The 22425-nt window shown below is 49.4% G+C and overlaps 1 protein-coding gene across 2 annotated transcripts in view; it reads right to left on the reverse strand.

Moving 5' to 3' along the window:
• HIC2 (HIC ZBTB transcriptional repressor 2) overlaps positions 1-19564 on the reverse strand; it is a 32695-nt gene extending 13131 nt beyond the window's left edge. The window contains exon 1 of one of the 2 annotated variants that reach the window (XM_060194423.1): positions 19390-19564. The gene's annotated coding sequence lies outside the window, so the exon portion shown is untranslated. Of the gene's footprint in view, positions 1-11372; positions 11630-19389 lie in introns of those variants that run through there. The other variant, XM_060194426.1, reaches the window with a different exon arrangement.
• Positions 19565-22425: the final 2861 nt, after the last annotated feature.

Here is a 22425-nt window from a genome sequence, read left to right on the forward strand (position 1 = left end):
TGGACTGCCCCTACTGACACTAACTGGCACTGTCTACCTGGCACCAGGAAAGGCAATGGGTGGGTCCTCTAGGGAGGGCTGCAGGCCTGGCACAGGGTGGCCAAGAGCACAGGAATGGCAGGTGGCCCATGACTCACCTCCAAAATCCACCCCTAACATTACACTGAGGGGGTGGAGGGGCTGTTGGTGAAAGGCCACTGGCAGGAGTCTGAGTGGTGGTGCAGCCCACTGGGGGCACATGCTACAACATACAAGGACGGAGTTCAAGCCCCTGGTCCCAAGCTGAGAATGGAAGCTTTATGAGCAGTGAAGCAAGTGTCTCTTTTTCTCTGCCTATTTCCTGTCCCCTGTCAATTTCTCTTTTGTTGTTGTTTTTTTATATTTATTTATTTTCCCTTTTGTTGCCCTTGTTGTTTAACGTGGTTATTGATGTCGTTGTTGGATAGGAGAGAGAAATGGAGAGAAGAGGGGAAGACAGAGAGGGTAAGAGAAAGACAAGACACCTGCAGACCTGCTTGTGAAGCGACTCCCCTGCAGGTGGAGAGCCGGGGGCTCGAACTGGGATCCTCACGCGGGTCCTTGTGCTTTGTGTGCTTAACCTGCTGCACCACCGCCCAACTCCCCCTTGTCAATTTCTGTCCTACAAAAAAAAAAAAAAAAAAAAAAAGCCACTGGCAGCAGTGGAACAGCAGGCGGGGGAGCCTGCAGAGGTTGGTAGACAGGCGTCAGGACAGCAAAGAATGGCCAATCTATCATCCCTAGTGAGTGAAGAAATGGCGCAATCTAGAAGGTGCCCCAGCCAGTTTCACAGGACACACAGATGCTCAGACCTCAGCATCAGAACCAGGGCCTTATATACCTGGGTCTGGAACCTGCTGGGGTGGGTTATAAGTCTCTACTACCAGAAAAACCTAAGCAAGCAACAAAAGGTGAGTGGAATAGCATAATGGTTTGCAGAACTCATGCCTGTGGCACCTGGTCCCAGGTTCAACTCCCTCCCCACATATTTAATTTATTTATTTATTCTTTTTCTTTACCAGAAAACTGCTATCTTTATCGTGGTGTAGGGGATTGAACCTGGGATCTTGAAGCCTCAGGGATAAGTCTTTTTGTATAACTATTATGCTATCTCCCCAGCCCTAATGTATTTTTAAAAAAATATTAGGGGATTGGGCGGTAGTACAGCAGGTTAAGCGCACATAGTGTGAAGCCCAAGGACCAGCCTAAAGATCTCTCCCCATTTTCCCTTTCTCGATTTCTCTCTGTCCTGTCCAAAACAATAGCAATAATAACAACAAGAGCAACAAAAGGGGAAAAAATAAAATAGCCTCCAGGAGCAGTGGATTCATAGTGCAGGCACCACGGAGCCCCAGCAATAACCCTGGAGGGGGTGGAGGAGGGGGAGTGGGGGGTGTCTGACTAATGGGCTCAAGAGGAAGGAGCCCTGACCCAACAAGGTAAACAAGCCCTGTGGCTGTGTGCTGGCACACCCAACAAAGCAAAAGAGCTAGCAGGGGGCAAGGAAGATGACATAATGGTTAAGCAAGGATATTCTGCCTTTTGCACCAATGGTTCTAGGTTAAATCAACAGCACCACCATAAACCAGGGCTGATCAGTGTTCTGATGTATTGGGGGAGTGAGGTCACTGAGGGAGCACAGTAGTAAGAATACAGGACTTGAATAAAAGACTCCAGGTTCCACAGCACATAAAGCAGAGATACTCTGGCTCACGCTCTATCATAATTTCTTAACAAGCCCGGGAGTTGGGCGGTAGCGCAGCGGGTTAAGCGCACGTGGCGTGAAGCGCAAGGACCGGCATAAGGATCCCAGTTCGAGCGCCTGGCTCCCCACCTGCAGGGGAGTCACTTCACAGGCGGTGAAGGAGGTTTGCAGGTGTCTATCTTTCTCCCCCGCCCCCGTCTTCCCCTCTTCTCTCCATTTCTGTCCTATCCAACAATAACGACATCAGTAATAATAACTACAAAAACAAGGGCAACAAAAGAGAATAAATTTTTTTTTAAATTTTTAAAAATTTCTTAACAAGCCCAAGGAATAATAAAAACAGCCAAGCCTGAACTTGAGACAGGGAGCCCAGTCCTTAGGCGTCTTGGAGCCAGGGCAGTGGCTACAGGTAAGGGAGGGGTTGTGGGCATGGGTAGTAGGGCTGAGGCCTGGAGGAAGACGAGCAGCACAGCACTGAGGTAAACAGGGAAGAATTCCACATTCCATGGGCAAGGAACTAGGAGGGCACTGGGAGGTGTGGGCTATCGGATCATCTCACCACCCCCTCCCCACACCCTTCAGAGGCAGATAACTGAGCCCAGAGGGAGGCAGGAGTCATGCCTGAGTCATAGGAGTAGCAGTTACCCAGCCCCAGGCTCCAGGAGATTCTCATCTTCACATTTCAAAACCTATCCTAGTAACTACCAAAGACTCTAACAGAATGAAAACAACGAATCCAATCATCTTCTATTATAATCACTTCACACAAGACAATGTTTTAATTATGGGAAAGCAGAAAGACTGTCCTCAAGAATGAGAGGTTGACTATCCTTTCTGCAGTGTCACTAGCTGGCAAAAACTGAGGCAGCTGGCACTTAGAAACCTTTGCCCAGCCTGATGACAAAACATGACCCTCCTGGCTGAGAAAAGACTGCTAATCAGAAACAAAGCAGAAAAGCTGGTGCCAGGCAGTAAGTCTGCAGTTTAATTAGCTGAACAGGAACTAAAAGAGAGGATTTAAACTAGGACCGAGAGAGAGCTAGTGTGTGTCCCCAAAGGCCAGAAGGCATGCTCCAAGATATGAACCAGTGTAACCCGCCCATGAGCTCACCAAACTCATAAAGCTGCACACAAACCCAACACCTACAGGAGAGGCCAGGACTAGAAACTATTCACTCTGTGCATCGAGCAAGGATGAACTTTTCAGTTGAACCTATGAGTCTGCCTTAAAAGTTAAAAAAAAAAATAGGGGAGTCGGGCGGTAGCCCAGCGGGTTAAGTGCAGGTGGCACAAAGTGCAAGGACCGGCATAAGGATCCGGGTTCGAGCCCCCGGCTCCCTACCAGCAGGGGAGTCACTTCACAAGCAGTGAAGCAGGTCTGCAGGTGTCTATCTTTCTTACCCCTCTCTGTCTTCCCCTCCTCTCTCCATTTCTGACCTATCAGTAATAATAACTACAAGGGCAACAAAAGGGAAATAAATATTTTTAAAAAGTAAAAAATTATCAACAGCTGACAGCTCATATTATATACTCTGCCTTACCAACCATCTCAAACATATGCCTATCAAAGAAGCCAAGGGGCCAGGTAGTGGTGCGCCTCGTTGAACGTGCATATTACCATGCACAAGGGCCAGGTTCGAGCCCCGGTCCCCACCCGAGGGGGAAAGCTTTATGAGTGGTAAAACAGGGCTGCAGGTATCTCTCTCTCTCCCTGTCTATCTCCCCATTGCCTTCTAAGATTTCTGTCTCTGCCCAAATGAAAATGAGAGAGGAAGGAAGGCAAGCAGGCAGGCAGGCAGGCAGGGAGAAAGACAGACACTGCAGTACAATTCTGTTCTTAAGTTTGAGTCTGAATGAAGCTGGAGGTGGGGAGAGGTTTCCAAACACTATTATGTTTATCATTCCGGGCACAGCAGGTCCACATATGTAGACTCCTTGGGATCGACACACTAATTTTAACAGGCAACTCATCTAGACTGGACACAGGGCACATTTAGAGGGGAAAACAGCCTAATTTCACTTCAGAGTAGCAGAACTAGGTGCTAGCTTCCTGAGCCTTCAACGAGACACAAAGTGGGATATTGACAGGACAGGAAAGGCTGACCCTCACAGATGATGGAACCCACAGGAATCTGAGGGATGACCTTAAGATCTCATTAAAGACCAAAAAAAAAAACACCCACAGGGTGGGGCAGTGGCATACATTACTATGTGCAAGGATCTGGGTTCAAGCCACCACCACCCCCACTTCTCAGGCAGTGGTTCAAGTATTGCTGAGTATCTCTCTTCATCTCTATTCCCCATGCCCCAATTTCTGTTCTATCAAAGGGTGGGTAAGGAGGAAGGAAAAATTGGCCACCAGGAACAGTGGAGGCACCAGCGATAATCCTAGTAGTAATATAAAAAAATAAACAGGGAGTTGGGTGGTAGCACAGCAGGTTAAGCGCACATGACGCAAAGTGCAAGGACTGCAGTAAGGACCGCAGTTCGAGTCGTTTCACAGGTGGTGAAGCAGGTCTGCAGGTGTCTATCTTTCTCTCCCCCTCTCTCCATTTCTCTCTGTCCTATCCAACAACAACGACATCAATAACAACAATAACTACAACAATAAAAAAACAAAGGTAACAAGAGGGAATAAATAAAAAATATTTTAAAAAATTAAAATTAATCTGTAGGGGGTCAGGCAGTAGTGCAGTGGGTTAAGCACACATAGTGTGAAGCCAAACAACCGGTGTAAGGATCCCGGTTCGAGCCCCCAGCTCCTCACCTGCAGGGAAGTCGCTTCACAGGCCGTAAAGCGGTTTTCAAGTGTCTCTCTCTCCCCGTCTTCCCCTCCTCTCTCCATTTCTCTGTCCTATCCAACAATGAAGACATCAACAACTACAACAACAATAAAACAACAAAGGCAACAAAAGGGAAAATAAATAATTTTAAAAATTTAAATAAACAACCTGTTAATTGAAATATGTTTTGAGTGGTCTGGGAGGTGGCACAGTGGATAAAGCATTGGATTCTCAACCATGTGGTACTGAGTTCAACCCCTGGCAGCACATGTACCAGAGTGATGTCTGGTTCTTGAAAAAAAAAAAAAACCCGTTTTGAGAACAAAAAATTAAGAGGGGGTAAGAGATAAAGTAGTCAGAAAAAATTTAATAGAGCCAGAAGGTAGCTCACACAGGAGGAAACATGCCTTCCCAGGTGTGTGACTTGGCTATAACCCCAGCACCACAGGGGACAGTGTGGTGGCACCATGAGGGGAGCTCCAGTGCTATGGTCCATCACTCTTTCTCAGTCTTAAAAGAGGAAAGAATGAAAAAAGTCAGCCCACAAGCATGGGTGAGGCCACAGCACTGACATAAGAATAATGCACTTTTCTTTTTAAAAAACCTGTTAGGATAACTGCACATGGTACAAAGTGCAAGGACCAGCGTAAGGATCCTGGTTCGAGCCCCCGACTCCCCACCTACAAGAGAGTCGCTTCACAGGTGGTAAAGCAGGTCTGCAGGTGTCTTTCTCTTCCCCTCTGTCTTCCCCTCCTCTCTCCATTTCTCTCTGTCCTGTCCAACAACGACAGTAACAAGCACAATAATAACTACAGCAATAATGCAACAAAAGGGAATAAATAAATATTAATAAATTAAAAAAAACTGTTAGAGGCAGATCAATGTCTACCAACCAAAGATAACAATAATATAGGGACTTTTAACACATTTACTTATTCATTCATTCCCTTTTGTCCTTGTTGGGGACTTTTTTTAAATTGTTCTAGTGTCCAGCTGATCCTTCCAAAAGAAAGGTCATTCAAGTCCAACATAGAATTGGATACATAGAGGACAGTTAGGAGGATGCAAACATAGAGCCAAGAAGGAAATGATAAGGACCCTCTGGGATTTGAGGTGAATGAATGGGAGCTTCTGGGCTGGAAAAGGCCCACTTGCTACTGCAACAGAGAACCAACTCCCTTAGGCTAGGCAGTGGCACAACAGATTATATAGTACAAAACATATAGTACGAAGCGCAAGGACCTGCTTAAGGATTCCATTTCGATGCCCCAGTTCCCAACCTGCATGGGGGTTCCGCTTCATAAGCGGTGAAGCAGATCTGCAGGTGTTTGTCTTTCTCTCCCCCCTCCTCTCTCAATTTCTCTCTGGCCTATCCAACAATAATAATAACAAGGGCAACAAAAGGGAAAAAAATAAAATAGCCTCCAGGAGCAGTGGATTCATAGTGCAGATACCGAGCCCTAGAGATAAGCCTGGAGGCAAAAATAAATAAATAAAATCTTTAAAAAAAAAAGAGAAAGAGATAAAGAGAGAGAAGTAGGCAGTGACTAGTGGAAGGATGGTCAACATTAGATTACTTAGAAGACAGCAAAAAAAAAAAAAAAAATCCGTGAGATAGCATAGTGATTATGTACAAAAAACAAGCCTAAGGCTCTCAGGTCCTAGGTTCAATCCTCCTCCTCCACTACCACCACCAGTAGCCAAAGCTAAACAGTGATCTTATTTAAAGGGGGGGGGGGAAGGGGGGGAGGGGGAACACTAGTAGGGGTATATGAAGCCACCTTGGAACACTCCATATGAGGGGACAAGAATGGAGATCAGTGCTTCCTGAGTGATGATTGTCCAAGAGATTAGGCTCTGTGTACACAAAGAGTAAACCCAGCCACCTGCTGCTCTAGGATCTAGACAGACAGCAAGAAGATGACAAAGAAAATCTAGGGAATGGTTAACCCAATGCAGGAATTTGGGCTTCTGGACTGAAGGGGGTAAGCCAAGGAGTGGCACAAAGGGCGAGGGCGGGGGTGGGGGAGAAGTTCTCTCCTATGATTCATGTTTGTATATGCACACACATCTGCATGTGTGATTCACAACCTCTAAGTGAACACTTATAGAAATCTCCAAGGTTCCTGAGTTAGCTAGTGAGCGCTACATACAAGACCCCAAGAGAAAAGAGGCCTAGACCCAGGAAGGGTCAGAAAGCTGAGTGACAATGTCATTTTCCACCAACCCGCCAAAACCATGAGAACAGGGGCACAGTTACATGAATATGGCACTAAAGACAGAGGGAGATCTTCAAAGGTTCAGTTCCACACGACTAAGTAAGGAAGTGTCACTGTCACTCTGTTCTAGAAAAGGTACCAGAGGTCAGGGTCTCTGTACCTAGAAAGGAGAGCATGCCCAAGCCAAAACAAGGCAGATCCCAGGAACCCTCCCCAGGACAGGACAAGAGGGGGAAGAAACAAGAGCCCAAAGTAACCTAAAAGCAATTATCAACACCTAGAATACTTTTCCACTCTGCAGCCTAACATATCCTGGGTTATCTATTGCAAATACTAGATCTCTCCTGTCAACTAACTCCCCTGCTTTAGAGCTTTCAATGGATTCCTGATACCCAAATAAAGTCCAAACTCTGGCTAAACAGAGAGTACACGGCACCTCCAGACGGGACCCAGGCCACGGAGGACCACCCCCCCCAGTGTCTCTCCTGTGTGAAGTCAGCTCTGTGCTCCTGCTTCTCACCCGACCCACTACCTACCCAACTTCTACTCAAGCTGCCCAAGCACTTTCCTCGGCTGCTGCCACCAACTCCTACAAGGTGGATCCCAAGTTTATGGACCAAGCATCCCAGACACCCCTAAGCTGCTCTACTTAGTATGCCATCAGATTATAGGGTTCAGAAAACAGCAGAAATGACAGAAGAAATTATTAAAAAGTGGCAGTGGGGAAGCAAGAAAATAACAGAATGGGACCCGGCACCCTAGCCACATACCCCCATGTCTGTAGACAGTTCCAAACTGTTGTTTACACCCCTGAAAAGTCATGTGGGGGACAGGTGAGGGTACTGGGAGATGCCTCACATAGTAAGCACTCTGCCATGGGCAAGGACCTGGGTTCAAGCCCCCGGTCCCCACCTGCAGGGGAAGCTTCTTTCAGTGGTGAAGCAATGTTACAGCTGTCTTTCTCTCTCCTTCTGTTCCCCTACTACCCTCTTAATATCTGTCCTATCAAATAAAACAAAAGAAAATGGCCACTGGGGGGGGGGGTGGATTTACTGTGCAGGCATCAAGCCTCAGCAATAATCCTGCTGGGAAAATAAATAAAAATAAAGGAAGACAGTCTCTGGTAAAGTGACTATCTTACCATGCATGTATCCCAGGTTTAAACCCCAGCACTACCTGGGAGGTGCTATAGCACTGGAGGAAGCTCTGAAGCTTTCAGGTCTCTCCTAATGAAGAAAACAAAACAGAGCAGTGAAATCAAATAGTTAAATAAAGAAAAGAATGTATATATGATGGGCCAATGGGCCACTTGGAATAGTAACAGCTCACTTGAAGAGTACACTGCTTTACCCTGTATATAACCTATCTAGGTTCAGGTCCAGCCTCCACCACACTGAAGGAAGCTGCAGTGCTGTGGTGTGTCTCAAAACAGAAAACAAACAAAAAACACCAGGTTGCAGTGATAAAACCTTGGACTCTCAAGTATAAGATCTTAAGTTCGATTGCTAGAATCACATGTGCTAGAGTGATACTCTGATCCCCACCCCCATAAATAAACAAATCTTTTAGAAATAATTAAAAAACAAGTTGGGGGTTGCATAATGGTTATGCAAAACATTTTCATGAGTGAGGCTGGAGACCCCAGGCTCAATTCCCAATATAAGACAGCTGAGCAGTGCTCTGGTTTAAAAAAAAAAAAATTACGTGGTCTGGGAAGTGGCACAGTGATAAAGCTTTGGACTCTCAAGCATGAGGTCCTGAGTTTGATCCCTGGCAGCACATGTGGCAGAGTGATGTCTGATTCTTTCTCTCTCCTATCTTTCTCATAAATAAATAAAGTCTTTAAAAAAAAAATTACTTGGAAAACCAGCTCACTGAGTTAAACAGATCTCCCGAAAGAAACAGAAAAAAAAAAGCCATATGTTGCATGGCCAGGGTGGTGGCTCCCCTAGTAGAGTGGTGGTTGGGCTGGAACACAGGAGGTTCAACCCCCTGCACCACACGTGCCAAAATGTTGCTCTGACTTGCTCTCTTCTAAATTGAGACAGAATGGCAGAGAGAATCCTATCACAGCACCAAAGCTTCCTTCAATCAGGCAGGGACTGGGCTCAAGCCAGGGTCATGCAGACAGCAGAGCAGCGCATTATACAAGTGAGCTACTTCACTGAACCACAATAAAGTGTCTTTAAACTTCACATGTCAGTATTACATTATCACCAGTGAGCTTGTAGGGTTTCTCTGTATATTTATTTTACCAAACACTGCTCAGCTAGCTCTAGTTTGTTGGTAGTGCTGGGGATTGAACCTGGGAGCTCTGAATCATAGGGAATCTTTAAATCAGACTCTCAGTGATAGATCCACATTTTCCAAAGTCCACATTCTTCCTTTTCATGGCACAGACACTAGAAAGATAAATACACCCAGGGTCTAGATTTGCTCACCCTTATCTGGAGTCCTTCTCTGAAGGAGGGGCTGGGGAGACAGTATAATAGTTATGCAAAAGACTTTAATGCTTGAGGCTCTAGGGTCCCTGATTCAATCCCAGCACCACTGTAAACCAGAAGCTTAGCAGTACTCTGGTCTCTCTCTGTATCTTTCCTTATATAACTTACTTGTTAAAATATTAATTAAAAAAAAAAAGTCGTCTGGGTCTGGAGCATGGATAGAGCACCTCAGCCATGCAACACGGACCTGACACTCAGTATGGGGACAGGGCCCAACAACTTTTTTTTTTAATTTTTTAACTTTATTTATTATTGGATAGAGACAGAGATAAGGGGGAGAGACACCTGCAGACCTGCTTCACCACCTGTGAAGCGACTCCCTTGCAGGTAGGGAGCTGGGATCCTGAACTGGGATCCTGACCAGTCCTTGAGCTTTGCGCCACGTGCGCTTAACCCGCTGTGCTACCGACCGACTCCCTCCTGCCCAACAACTTCTAAGTATCACGACAAGGACTGAGGACACCAACAGTCTCAAGCTACTTTTGAGAACTATTGGCATACACTGCCTTCAGTGTTTCTACCCATCCACCATAGAGAAGGAAAGTGAGGCCAAGAGAGATTAAAGCCTGCCATCTGGAGCAACAGGGTCAGCCACCTAGCCAGAAAATCCTCTAGCCAGAAAACCAGTTATCCACCTAATGCTGATTCAACCCTGAGCAACAGTCCTCCCACCAAGCATGAAAGCAACCAATGTGGAACAAATAAAAGTTGGTCCCAATCCAGGGGTGTCCAACACTACCCTGGGACAAGGCGGGTAGAAGCTGATGAAGGATGGCAAAAGGCCTGCTAACTTGAGAGCAGGGCTGATTTGGGTGTTGCCTCTGGCATGGGAGGTGAGTGGAGGAGGGAGAGGAAGTAAGATGAACATGCTACCTGCTGGGGGCATGAAGTCAAAGTCCCCTCCTGCCCACAGCAGCCAAGCCCTTATCAGCAAGGGTACAGGCAAGGAATGTGGGACTTTGGCAACAGTTCTCTCCTCTAAGCCTGTACCTCCTCTGGGGCTCTGGTTTACAGACCAGTGACTTGGGTCACCCAAGCCCATTGCTCAATCCACCTGTGCCTCAAGCCTCCTGGCAGTGAAAAGGGCGAGTGCTGGCATTGAGCCATGGCACATCAGTAGAGCTCACACCTTAACTTGACCTAGGATGCAGGTTTAGGCCTCCAGCCCCTACCTGCAGGGGAGGAAGTTACATGAGAGGTGGAACAGTACTACAGGTATCTGTCTTCTATCTTTCTCCTCCAGTCTCTCATACTCTTGTCAAAAAAAGGATAGAGATAGGGGGCAGGCGGTGGCACACCAGGTTGAGCGCACATGTTACAATACACAAGGACCTGGGTTCGAGTCCTGGTCCCCACCTGTGTGTGTGTGGGGGGGGGGGGTCGCCTCATAAACGGTTAACCAGGTCTGCAGGTATCTATCTTTCTCTCCCTCTGTCTTCCCCTCTCGATTTTTCTGTCCTATCCAACAACAGCAGCAGCAGGGAAACAATAACAATAACAATAACAACAACAACAAGGGCAACAAAATGGGAAAAATGGTCTCCAAGAGCAGTGGATTCGAAGTGCAGGCATCGAGCCTCAGCAATAACCCTGGAGGAGGGAGGGAGGGAGGGAAGGAGGGGGAGGGAGAAAGGGAGGGGGAGGGAGAAAGGGAGGGGGGAGAGAGGGAGGGGGGAGAGAAAGGAAGGGAAAGAAAAAGACAGAGAAAATGGCCACTAGGATATGGAGGGGAGTTAAGATAGCATAATGGTTATACAAAGACTGAGGCACCAGAGTCCCAGTTTCCATCCCCAGCACCAATATTTACAAGAGCAGTGCTCTGGTAAATAAATAAATAAATAAATAAATAAATAAATGATGACCACTAGGAATGGTAACACTGTACAAGTACTAAATAAACCTGGCGGCAAAAAGAGAATTCGGACAGAGCTCAGTGGCATCTTGCATATGCAAGATCCTGATGAATTCCCTGACACTGCATGAGAGACAGCCTCTCATTGTCAGAGAGGCTGCCCTGTCTGTCCCACACCATCTGGGGCAGGGCCCAAGCAGCTCTCACTTTTCCACACTGAGAAAATACAACAGAGAGGAAAAGAGCTTAGCGTTTAGTTCCAAGGAATCCCGTAGACCATTGCCTACCTACCTGGCTTTCTAGTTGTGTACCTGAGGCTCAATTGTCCAGTGGCAGAGGTTTCAACACACCAGAAAGGGAATCAGACCTAGAAGGACATGCCAGCCCAGAGTCCTCTCTGCCTCCACCCGATCGATCAGGGTGGTGGTGGTGGTGTTGAGGGAATTTGCGGGATCAGGAGGATGCCCTTTTTGGTTCACTGCTGTAAAGAATGTCAAAGGACATGTGTTCAGGTGTATAGTTTCTAAATTAGTTCTTTATTACACGTGCAAAGTAAAGCTAAGGAAAAGACTTGGGGGGATAGATTTCCCGAGGGTCTTTGGGCCCTAAAATCCAAGGCCAGTGACCAGGGCCCAAGACCCCCTTTGTCAAGATCTCTTCCTTTATATACCTTCTTACATCACACTGGGGCCCACATTTCATTGGCCCGTTGGAGTCAACTCCTCCCCCTTCATATAGTGCAAAAAGAAAAAAGGAAAACCCTTCACCAAGTGAGTCTCTGTTCCATGTGTGCAAACTCAGTGAAAACAAAATACGCTGTGGTCCGGGAGGTGGTGCAGTGGTAAAGCTTTGCACTCTCAAACATGAGGTCCCGAGTTCGATCTCCGGCAGCACATGTGCCAGAGTTATATCTGGTTCTTTCTCTCTCCTCCTGTCTTTCTCATAAATAAATAAAATCTTTAAAAAATATATATACGCTGGTGTGCATCCCAGTTCCCTGTGTGCAAACCTAGGGAAACAAAATGTACTCTCCAAGAGCCTCTGTGTCCTGAATTTTCCCTCAACCTGCTCAGCTGATAAGGGGTGACCCTCCAGTTTCAGAAACATAATTCCCTTGTAGAAAGAAACTTTCTTTCTACAAGGCAGCCATCCCCACTCAAATGAAATCACTGGCCCAAACACTGCTCTGAAGAACTTGACCCATTTATGTGTTTATATTATTACTCCTAGGGCTTCCTCTACCCAGGACCTAAGCTGTGTGACTTAACCTCTTAAGGCATTGGTTACAGTCAGTAGAGGATGGATTAAAAATTATCAGAATGTGATGAGGAGAGATAGCATAGAGGTTATGCGCAAAAAGAAAAAAAAAAGTTCATGCCTGAGGCTCAAAGTTCCAGGTTCAATCCTCTACACCACCATAATCCAGAGCTGAGCAGTGCTAAGATAACACACACAAAAATAGTGTAAAAGCCTCCAACAAGGGCCCAAAAATGAGTGTCTGGCCCTTTTCTACCACTACTTGCTGGCAGGAACTCTCTGGGAACCTTCTTAGTTTTCAAAGCTGAATAATGTCCTACCAAAACCAATGAGCTTCTGGGAAGAAAATGAGTGCAAAGGGAAAAGGGTTAGGAGGCATCAACACCACTTACTCTGGGGTCCATCTACCAAGATGGGCAGCAATGGAGAGAGCTAAGGGAGGATACCCTACACCAAGTGAGGTTTCCCTCCTAAGCCACCCGGCCAGTACCACTCAAGGCTATTTCCCACCCACCCCCACTTGCAGGTTACTTTTCTCTTACATAACAGCATCTCCTAACCAGAGCCCCACCAGGCCATCCCACACCACTATAAAAGTTTTAAGAATGTGGGTACCCAGTCTCACCCCAGATGGGATGGCAGTGGGATTCTACAAGCTCCCAGGAGACCCAGAGCTGATAGAGTTGAGAGCCAGAGCACCAGCAGACAGTCACCACCAGGCATTGTGGATGGCAACACACTCAGGGGGTCCATATGTAGCCCATGTTCACAACCAAGAAAAGCTCCACTGTGTACACACAGTGACAGTCCACTGAGGTCCCAGGCCCCATTCTCCCCTCTTTGCTTGGCTTTCATTTGTAAACAAGTTTCACCAGGAATATACCAACTTCCAAAGTAACACAGTGAGAGAACTGCAAAGGCCACACACTGAAAAGCCAAAGAGGCTGGGGGGGGGGGGCTCACAGCTGCAGCTCCACCCATGTCTGTTGGGGGAGGCCAGTTGTGCTTGAGGCAGTAGGGCAGGCCCTCCCCAAACTGAGAAACCACCCACCCACCCAGAAGAGCTGCTGGGGGTGGGGGTGGGGTTGGGGGTGGGGGTTCTAGGGCCTCAAGGCAGCCAGGAACACATGGGACAAGTCTGCATAGCAGTCACATCTGTGCCCAAACCAAAGCACTTATATCCCAGCAGACCAGCTCCCCACCTGTCCTCAGAGGTCCATGCACTTGGCTTGTGGACTGATGAGAGTTGACCAGCAATCTCTAGAGATTCGTCTCATCTGCCTTTTTATGCCCCACTCTTCCCCTTACCCATACACACGCCATGGAGAGCAGGGTGGGGCACCCTTCAGTCAGAAGCAGACACCAGCAGTATTTGGCCTAGGTGGGAGGCTGGCTTCTGTCACCAGTAAGAGCTGCTCTAACCCCCCCACCCCAAACCACACTTACTCTACCCATATAAGACAACTGGGTTTCAACAAAGATCCAAACCAGTTCTTGGGATCACTCTCCCAAGTGACACTCCCTTGTATGAGGCACCCACCACACCAGCCCTTTTGAACTGTGGCAGGGCTGAGAGTCAGTTCTTGGCTTTCCCTTCCTTATCAAGCTCACTGGGGGCCCAGATGCAACCCCCACCCCCACTGGCTTTTCCTGCTTTGCCACTCCAGGCTAAAACTGGGCTCCAAGAGCCGCTTGGAGGGAACCCTCCCCCAGTCCAGGTCCCTAACCCTTAGGGGAAGGCCCCTCCCAGCAGGAAGCACAGCATGGTGGTGCCAGGCAGAGTCAAACTGGCCTGGCTTGTTTGGAAGCCCCTAACCAAAAGCCAGAACTGTCCTGGGGAGGGGCGCTGTCTTGCCCCTCCCTGCTGGTGTCTCCAGACACCACATTCACAGGCTCTGGAGTCAAAGATCTCTACCCTCCAGCCCCAGAGCAGATCAGCTTGCTTTCAGTTCCACTAAGTTATTTAACTTTGTTTACCACTATGCATAGAAGACTATGCAGGTGGTCCAGGAGGTGGCGTAGTGGATAAAGCAAGAGATCCTGAGTTCAATCCTGGGCAGCACATGTACCAGAATGATGTCTGGCTCTTTCTCATTAATAAATAAAATCTTTGAGAAAAAAAAAAAGGACCGGGTAGTATAGCGCAATGGGTTAAGCATACATGGGGCAAAGTGCAAGGACAGGTGTAAGGATATCAGTTTGAGACCTCAGCTCCCCAACTTCAGGGGGGTCACTTCTGTCTTCCCCTCTTCTAAATTTCTCTCTATTCTATTTATCCAACAACAAGAGCAACAAAAACAGGGGAAATGGCCTTCAAAACAGTGGATTTGTAGTGCAGGCACTGAGCCCCAGCGATAACCCTGGGGGTGGGGGGATTATGCTGTGCCTAACTGGAAGGACTGATAAAACGCTAGAATGTCTCCCTCCATCTCCCAGTGTTAAGGTCGGCCACTTATTGGCAAAAGTGTGAGCAGTCAGAGGGTAAAAACCAACTAATTCAGTCCAGTCACAGGGGTCAGGCATCCCATCCACTGGTCCTGAGAAAATCGTTGAATGAATAAAAACTAACTTGCGAAAGAGCCTCAGAGGTGCAAGCATGCACTGGCAGCCCCTGTGCCTGGCAGCATTTGCAGGGTTGTGCTCCACACTGCCACTGCCTTTCCAAAACTGGATGTAGCCACTCCCAGTAAACACATGGATTAGTACACAAAAGGCCCAGACTCAAGCTCCAGTAACACATGGGAACACCATGCCCAGGGAAGCTCTACAAATAATGGAACAGAGCTGAGGTCTCTCCCTCTCTGATATATAAAAAAATAAAATAAAATAAAATTGGTGCAATAGCTCAGTTGGATAGTGTGCTGCTTTGTCATGTGCTTGACTCAGGTTCCAGTTGGTGCCCCACTCATTAAATGAAGCTTCAGTGTTACTCTCTCTCTCTCTGCCAGTCTAAAATTAATGGAATAAAAAAAAAAACCTCAAGTTGAGCCAAGGAGATAGATAGGACAATGATTTGTGTACCAGACATTCATGCCTACAGCCCGATTCAACCCCTGGCAACCCATAAGCCAGAGCTGAGCAACCTCTTTCATTAAAATAAATATTTAAAAAATAAGAATAGGGTGGGGGAGGGGGTCGGACGGTAGCGCACTGGGTTAAGGCAAGGACCAGAGGGGCATAAGGCATAAAGATCCCGTCGAGCACCTCCCCCCACACCGCCCCCACAGGGGAGTCGCTTCACAGGTGGTGAAGCAGGTCTACAGGTGTCTACCTTTCTCTCCATTTCTCTGTCCTAACAATGATGACATCAACAACAACAACAATAAAAAATAAATTGGGAGTAGGGCGGTAGCAAAGTGGGTCAAGCGCACGTGGCACAAAGTGCAAGGGCCTGCTTAAGGATCTTGGTTCCAGCCCCAGACTCCCCCCCCTGCAGGAGAGTTGCTTCACAGGCAGTGATGCAGGTCTGCAGGTGTCTTTCTCTCCCTCTGTCTTCCCCTTCTCTCTCCATTTCTTTCTGTCCTATCCAACAACAATGACATCAATAACAACAATAACAACTACAATAATAAAACAAGGGCAACAAAAAGGAATATTTTTTAAAAATAAAAATAAAAAAAAGAATAGGGTGGGGGAGACAGCATAATGGTTATGCAAAAAGACTCTCCTGCCTAAGGCAGGTTCAGTCCCAGCACCACTACAAACCAGAGATGACTAGTTAAAGAAAAAAAAAGCAAGGAGGAAAGAAAAGAAAAAGGAAGAGAAGAAAGATCTGAGACATACAGAAAGCTCACCAGGAGGTACTGGCAGCACTTGGGAGGTTCTGGGGGTTAGGGTGAGGGGGATTTGTTCTGTGCTGCAATGTCTGTTCGCCTGCCTGCCTGCCTCTCTCTCTGAATAAATGAAAAGTGGCCTGGAACAGTGAAATCTGCGTGCCTGAAACCCTAGCAAAGGGAACTGCACATAATAAAGACCCTAAAAAAAACAGAAGCCCACTCCTACAGCCATTGGAACTCAGCAGGACATCTAAGACCTAAGGCCAGAACTTAGTCCTCCCACCAGGTCTCCCAGCTACCATACCCAAGGTGCTTTCTGCCACTTCTTACAGGGCCAAGCGTATCACCCAATCTCACGTTCACGTTTGCTCAAATGACTTCTCCAGGCTGAGCTCTGGAAAGCAGCAATAAGTGAGTGTAAATTCAAATTAGTTTCCCATTTTAGAAATAACGACACAAACACTCAATTGCTGGCCAAGGTCTCATGAAGAGTGAACAGCAGCGCCTCTGTGGCACTTCCGATTAAGTCAGTTGCCCCTCTCACTGCCCTCCAGCAGTCCCCTCTTAGCCAGGCCTCAAGAAGCCAGAAGGGGAAGAACCAGATTTGTTCTATCTTGATGGTCAAAGTTGCTCGGGGCAGTTGGGTGTGGGGGAACTGCCCCCCCCTCACCTGATGGATCCTGGAAGCAGTGGCCCTCAGCCCCAGTGGGCAAGGACAGTTGTGGGGTGGGGCTGCCTGTTTGAGACAAGCTAAAGGGCAAAGCCACAGGTTCCATGGGTCAACTGAACTTTTATTCCTTCCCTACTCCTCTAACTCTCCAGAACTGCCCAACCAGCCCTTCTTCAGTGGCTAGCTGCTGATTAAAAGGCACTACCCCCATCACCCCCCCCCATCTGACCCTGGCTGACAATAAGGACTCCAAGAAGGCAACAGGCCTGTCAGCTCAATAATGCAAAACCTTGTTGCCCTGAGTCCACAACAGCTGACTTCAAGTGGATTGGAGACTGTTCTTATTAACAAAATGAGAAATCTGATCTATGGAAAGAAAACACTAGATGAGGATTCATCCAGGACTACAGCTTGTGGAGAAGGCTGGGCTACTAGCCAAGACTAGAGGGTAGGGGTGTAATCAAGCCTACCGGTCCCCACGGCAGGTAGTGCTCAGCAGGACAGGGAGCATCACCTCTGCCCCACCTGCGCCTCCTCAATTCCAACAATTGCAGCAATCATTTTGGTTTGGCTTTAATTAGAGGCCGGGCTCCCTCGGGCTGTTTCCTTCTCTTCCCAGAGCCAGCAACCAGAGGGAGATTTTTCTTTTCAGGAATTGCTTGTAAAAGCTAAATGACTAATGTACAAGCCCCAACAACTGGCTGGAAAACACTGCGGGGAGAAATTCTGAGAGCACACCATCAGTGGATTCTTACCGGATTTTCACCACCAGAGCAGCTGGGCAACACCCTAAAACTGGCCTGCAAGGAGCCAAGAACTAAAGGAAAAACCAACCTGGGTGCACTGGCCTGGAGGTAAGCAGGTGGGGAGCTCCCTCAAACAAGGTGGCAGTCAGTGCTTGGGACCCAGAGATTTTAAGTTCAAATGCACAGGGGCAAAGGTTCCCTTGCAGGCAGAATGACCTAGTCCTGAGTCAAAAGGACTGAGTTCAGGCCCCAGGAATCAGCCTCCTCTCCCTACCTTCACTTCTACCCACCCCCTCCTTTGGTACTAGGAGCCCGCTAAACCAGCAATCTCACCAAACAGCTTTGTCTCTAGAGGCCAGCCTGAGGCCAGCCCATCTGCTTTTTTTTGTTTGTTTCTCTCCTCCAGACCACTCCAGCAACCCTGCTCTATTGAGCATAGACCGACCCTCTCCTTGAGCCAGGGCTACAGACCAACCACATGGCCCATGCTCCTGAAAATGTCTGCTCAAAGGCCCGGGGAGCACAGATGCTGGCAGATGGGAATGGAGGGTAAGAAGGAAAGCCAGGAGCCAGGAAGCAATCAATGCTATAGTCCTAGAAGGGTTCTGGGTCTGGGTGTCCCCATATCTATCCTGGCGTGAGGGGAGTCGCTAGAGAACAGCTCCAAGTTCAGCCTCTGAGCTCCTGAGCACACTGATACCTTCTAGGCCTCCCCCTCCCCACGCAGCCCTCCAGAGCAGGAGGCTCAGCCCACCCCACATCAGTCACCGCAGGATTCCTATGGGCAAGGCCCCTCCCCCCAGCGCCACATATGTCAGAGGGGTGGCTTCCCTGGGTTACACCTCTACTAGTATTGGGGGGGCTATGAACCTCGCTTTCCAGATGTTTGCAACTCCTACTAGCAAAGACACGGAGGCCGTGTGAAGGAATAGGGGGCATGAATCAAAAAACTTCCAAAAGCGTTCCAGAAGCTCCAGATCCGTGCCAGTCCCACGCAGTTCTGGGTGGGGCCGCCAGGAGCATTATCAGGCCTGCCCCCTCCCCACACCCTTCCTTTCACCAGAAGTCACTGCCCCCCAGGGAGAGGCCCCCACCCCTCCCCCTCCACACACACCAGCTCGGCCTGTGCGAGTATGAAGCACCTCGGTAGATAAACAGAGTGACAAGCCGGGGCCCTGGAGCCCCTTCCCTGTGCCAGCCGACCCCTCCCCCAAGCCCATCTCTCTTCCTGCCCAGCGGCCGCGACGGGAGGGGTCTGGGGGCAGGGCAGCGAGCCCACCAGCTGCAGGCCCGGCCCTCGGGGGGCGACCGCTCCAGGCCCACCCAGCGCTGCCCGGCCCCGCAGGTCCTGCTGCGGGCAGGGAGGCCCGAGACGGTGCGGGGTGCCCGCTGCGGGAGCTGCAAAGCCGCCGGCTGAGGGGTGACCGCGGCCGCAGAGCTGTTTGCATAATGGGAGCCCGCCGCCCCGACCCGCCTGCCTGTCAGGCTGCGGCGTTCGCCCGACGCTGTCCGGATTAGATTGCTAATGAAAAGGCACAAAGAAGCGGCTTCCTCTCCGCCGCCCGCCGGTACTCGGTCCTCGGTCCTCGCCCCGCGTCTAGGGCTGGCGAGGCCCCCGGGGCTTTGTGCCGGGGGGTCGCCGCCTCGCCGCCCGCCACAAAGCGGGCCCCGGACCCCGGGGGCGCCGGGGGTCCCGCGTGCGCCCCGGTCCGACGGCCGCGCGCCCCGCTTTCATGTGCGCAGCCCGCACGTCGGCCGGGCGCGCGCACCCACGCCCCTCTCCCCGGGGCGCGCCCGGCCCACGATCCCGGCCCGCCCGCCCGCCCGCGCTCGCCCACCAGCCCCGGGCCGCCCCTCACCTCGTGTGCGTCGGCGGCGGCGTCCAGCTCGCCGGCCGGCCGGCCCGACTCGCAGCCCCTTCGTCCTCGGCGCACGGCTCGCGCCGCCCGCGCCCGCCCCGTCCGCCCGCCGCCGGCTCGGCTCGGCTCCCCGCCCAGCGCGCCCCGAGCGCTGCTCACAGCCGCCCGCCCGGCGCCATCTTGGAAGCTTGTGACGTCGGCGCCGCCCGCTCACCCCTGACCCACATCTGAATGGGCGAGGGGCGGGGCCTAGTCGGGGGCGGGGCCTGAGGGGGCCGGGCCGGGCCGCGCCGGGAGCCGTCTGAGTCCTGGGAGGGGCGGGGCGGGGCGGGGCAGGGCGGGGCGGGTGGCCGTGGACGGCGCCGTGGGGGAGGGGCGTGCAGGAGGTGCCTTGGACCCCGACCCTGGGCGTCCAGGCTGGACGTCAGCCCAAGGCCTAGGGGCGGAATGGTGACGTCCATTTCCCCCTCCCCAAATACCTGGGTGACTGGACTCTGGTACCCCGGAGGGTACTGCCCATCTCCCCACACTCAGCTGACCCCCTTTGGGCCTGAGCCTGACCTCTCCAAGTCCCTCTTGCAAACCCTCTAAGGACTTGGGCCCCACCTTCTCGATGCCTTTGCACACCTGTTGCATACTCCCCGCGGGGTCCCCTAGGCTAAAGACTCAGCCACGATTTCAGGTTGCGGGCTTGGGGCTACTGCTACCCAAGAAACTTGGGGGTGGGGGGTTTCAGGAGGAAGGGAGTCCCCAGCAACCCCAAAAGTCAGGGTTGCTCTGTGGACCCTTGCAAGCCCACAGCCCCTCCAGAGCCCTGGGGTGAAGCTTAAGAGCTGACCCCGAGACCCAGCTGCATCTTTAGATGGCCTTACAGAAAGGCTGGGGCTTCCAGGCTCCCACCGGCTCTGGGCAGCTACTGAAGGCGGGGTGTTTTCTCTGAACACCAAGCAAAGGATTTTTCATGCCACCGTGAAAAATCTCAGCACAACTCAGATTTGCAGTGTAGAGAAGTTGTGCCTTCACTCAAGATTCAAAACTCCAGGTAGGAGAACTGGCTCACTGGGCAGGACAAGTGCCTTGCCATACCCCAACCAAGTTAGAGCCCTGGTGCTAAAGGATACACACCGGTGCTGTGGTTTCTCTCTCTGTGTGTGTCTCCTTATCTTCCTTATCTCTGTGTGAATATGAGTGTTAAAAACGGGAATGCAGGGAGTCAGTAGGGTGAGAGCGCAGCGGGTTAAGCGCACGTGGCGCAAAGCTCAAGGACGGGCGTAAGGATCCCGGTTCAAGCCCCCAGCTCCCCACCTGCAGGGGAGTCGCTTCACAGGCGGTGAAGCAGGTCTGCAGGTGTCTGTCTTTCTCTCCCCCTCTGTCTTCCTCTCCTCTCTCAATTTCTCTCTGTCCTATCCAACAACGACATCAACAAAAAACAAGGGCAACAAAAGGGGGGGGGGACGTGTATGCACCAGTGCTGCCTACCCCCCCCAAAAAAAAAATCCAAAACTGCTAACAAAAGCTGATTATGTCACCATTCCGTTAAAATACTCATGTATTTGAACTCTCAAGGATGTGGTTCAAGCCCCTGGTCCCCCAGCTACAGGGGAAAGGCTTCACTAACTGTAAAGCATGACTGCAGTTGTCTCTCTGTCTATCTCCCCGCCCCCTCTCAATTTCTCTCTGCCTCTATCTAATAATAAATAAATATATAAAATATATTTTTAAAAAGGATGAGGTCCTCAATTTGATCCCTATATTACAAGTGCAAGAGTAATGCTCAGGTTCTCTCCTCCTCTCTCCCTCTCCTTTATAATAAATAAATAAATAAGCTGTTTATTTGAAATGGTAAGGTTAATGTAATCTCTCTCTCTCTTTAATTTATTTACATGAGAGAGAAGAGAAAGAATCCAGATGGGGTCAGGGGTAGATAGCATAATGGTTATGCAAAGAGACTCTCATGCCTGAGGCTCTGAGGCCCCGGGTTCAATCTCTCTCGGGTTCAATCTCTCTTGCATCCTGTACCACCATAAACCAGAGCTGAGCAGTCCTCTGGGTAACAGAGAGAGAATCTGAATGTCACTCTCACTCTGACACTTCAATACCAGAAATCAATCTCAAGGACTCATGATTTTAAATCCTAAATTCCAATCACTGTGCCACCTCCCAGGAGCTCTAATATAATCTCTTTTTTAAATGTATTTCTTTATTGGGGAATTAATGTTTTACATTCAACAGTAAATACAATAGTTTGTACATGGATAATAATATAATCTTTTTGTTTTCTTCTTCTTTCTCTTCTTCTCCTTCTTCTCCTCCTTCTCTTTCCCCTTCTCCTTCTTCTCTTTCTTCTTCTTCCAGAGCAATTTTCAGCTCTAGCTTATGGTGGTGACCGGGGATTGAATCTGGGACTTTGGAGCCTCAGGCACTAGAATCTTTTTTCATAACCATCATACTATCTACCCCCTGCCCACTAATGTATTTTGTTTTTAACCAGAGCACTGCTTAGCTATTTTTTTTTTGGGGGGTATCCTCCAAATCCATATCCATAGTGCTATCTCCCTGGGTCTAATCTAGGCTATTCCCCCCATCTTAAAATCTTAAAAATTTTTAAAGACTTTAGTTATTAACTAAAATAGATGGGAGGAAAGAAATAAAGAACTAGACATCACTCTGGTACATGCGCTGCTGGGGACTGAAGTTGTGACCTCCTGCTTGAGAGTCCAATGCTTTATCCACTGCACTACCTCCTGGACTACTAATCTTAAAATCTTAACAGGACATTTAATTTAATTATTGATTGATTGATTGGATAGAGACAAAGAGATGGGGAGAGAGAGACACCTGCAGCCCTGCTTCACCATTGATGAAACTTCCCCCCTGCAGGTGGGGACCAGGGGCTTGAACCTGGGTCCTCACATATTATAATATGTTCACTTAACCAGGTGTGGCACTGACTGACCCCACAGGACATTTTTTAGACTTAGAAATTCTAAGTTCACCTAGTCAAATAGATAAAGCTTTGGACTCTCAAGCATGAGG

The sequence above is a fragment of the Erinaceus europaeus genome, chromosome 1 (assembly GCF_950295315.1).
Source record: "Erinaceus europaeus chromosome 1, mEriEur2.1, whole genome shotgun sequence".
Taxonomy (NCBI): domain Eukaryota; kingdom Metazoa; phylum Chordata; class Mammalia; order Eulipotyphla; family Erinaceidae; genus Erinaceus; species Erinaceus europaeus.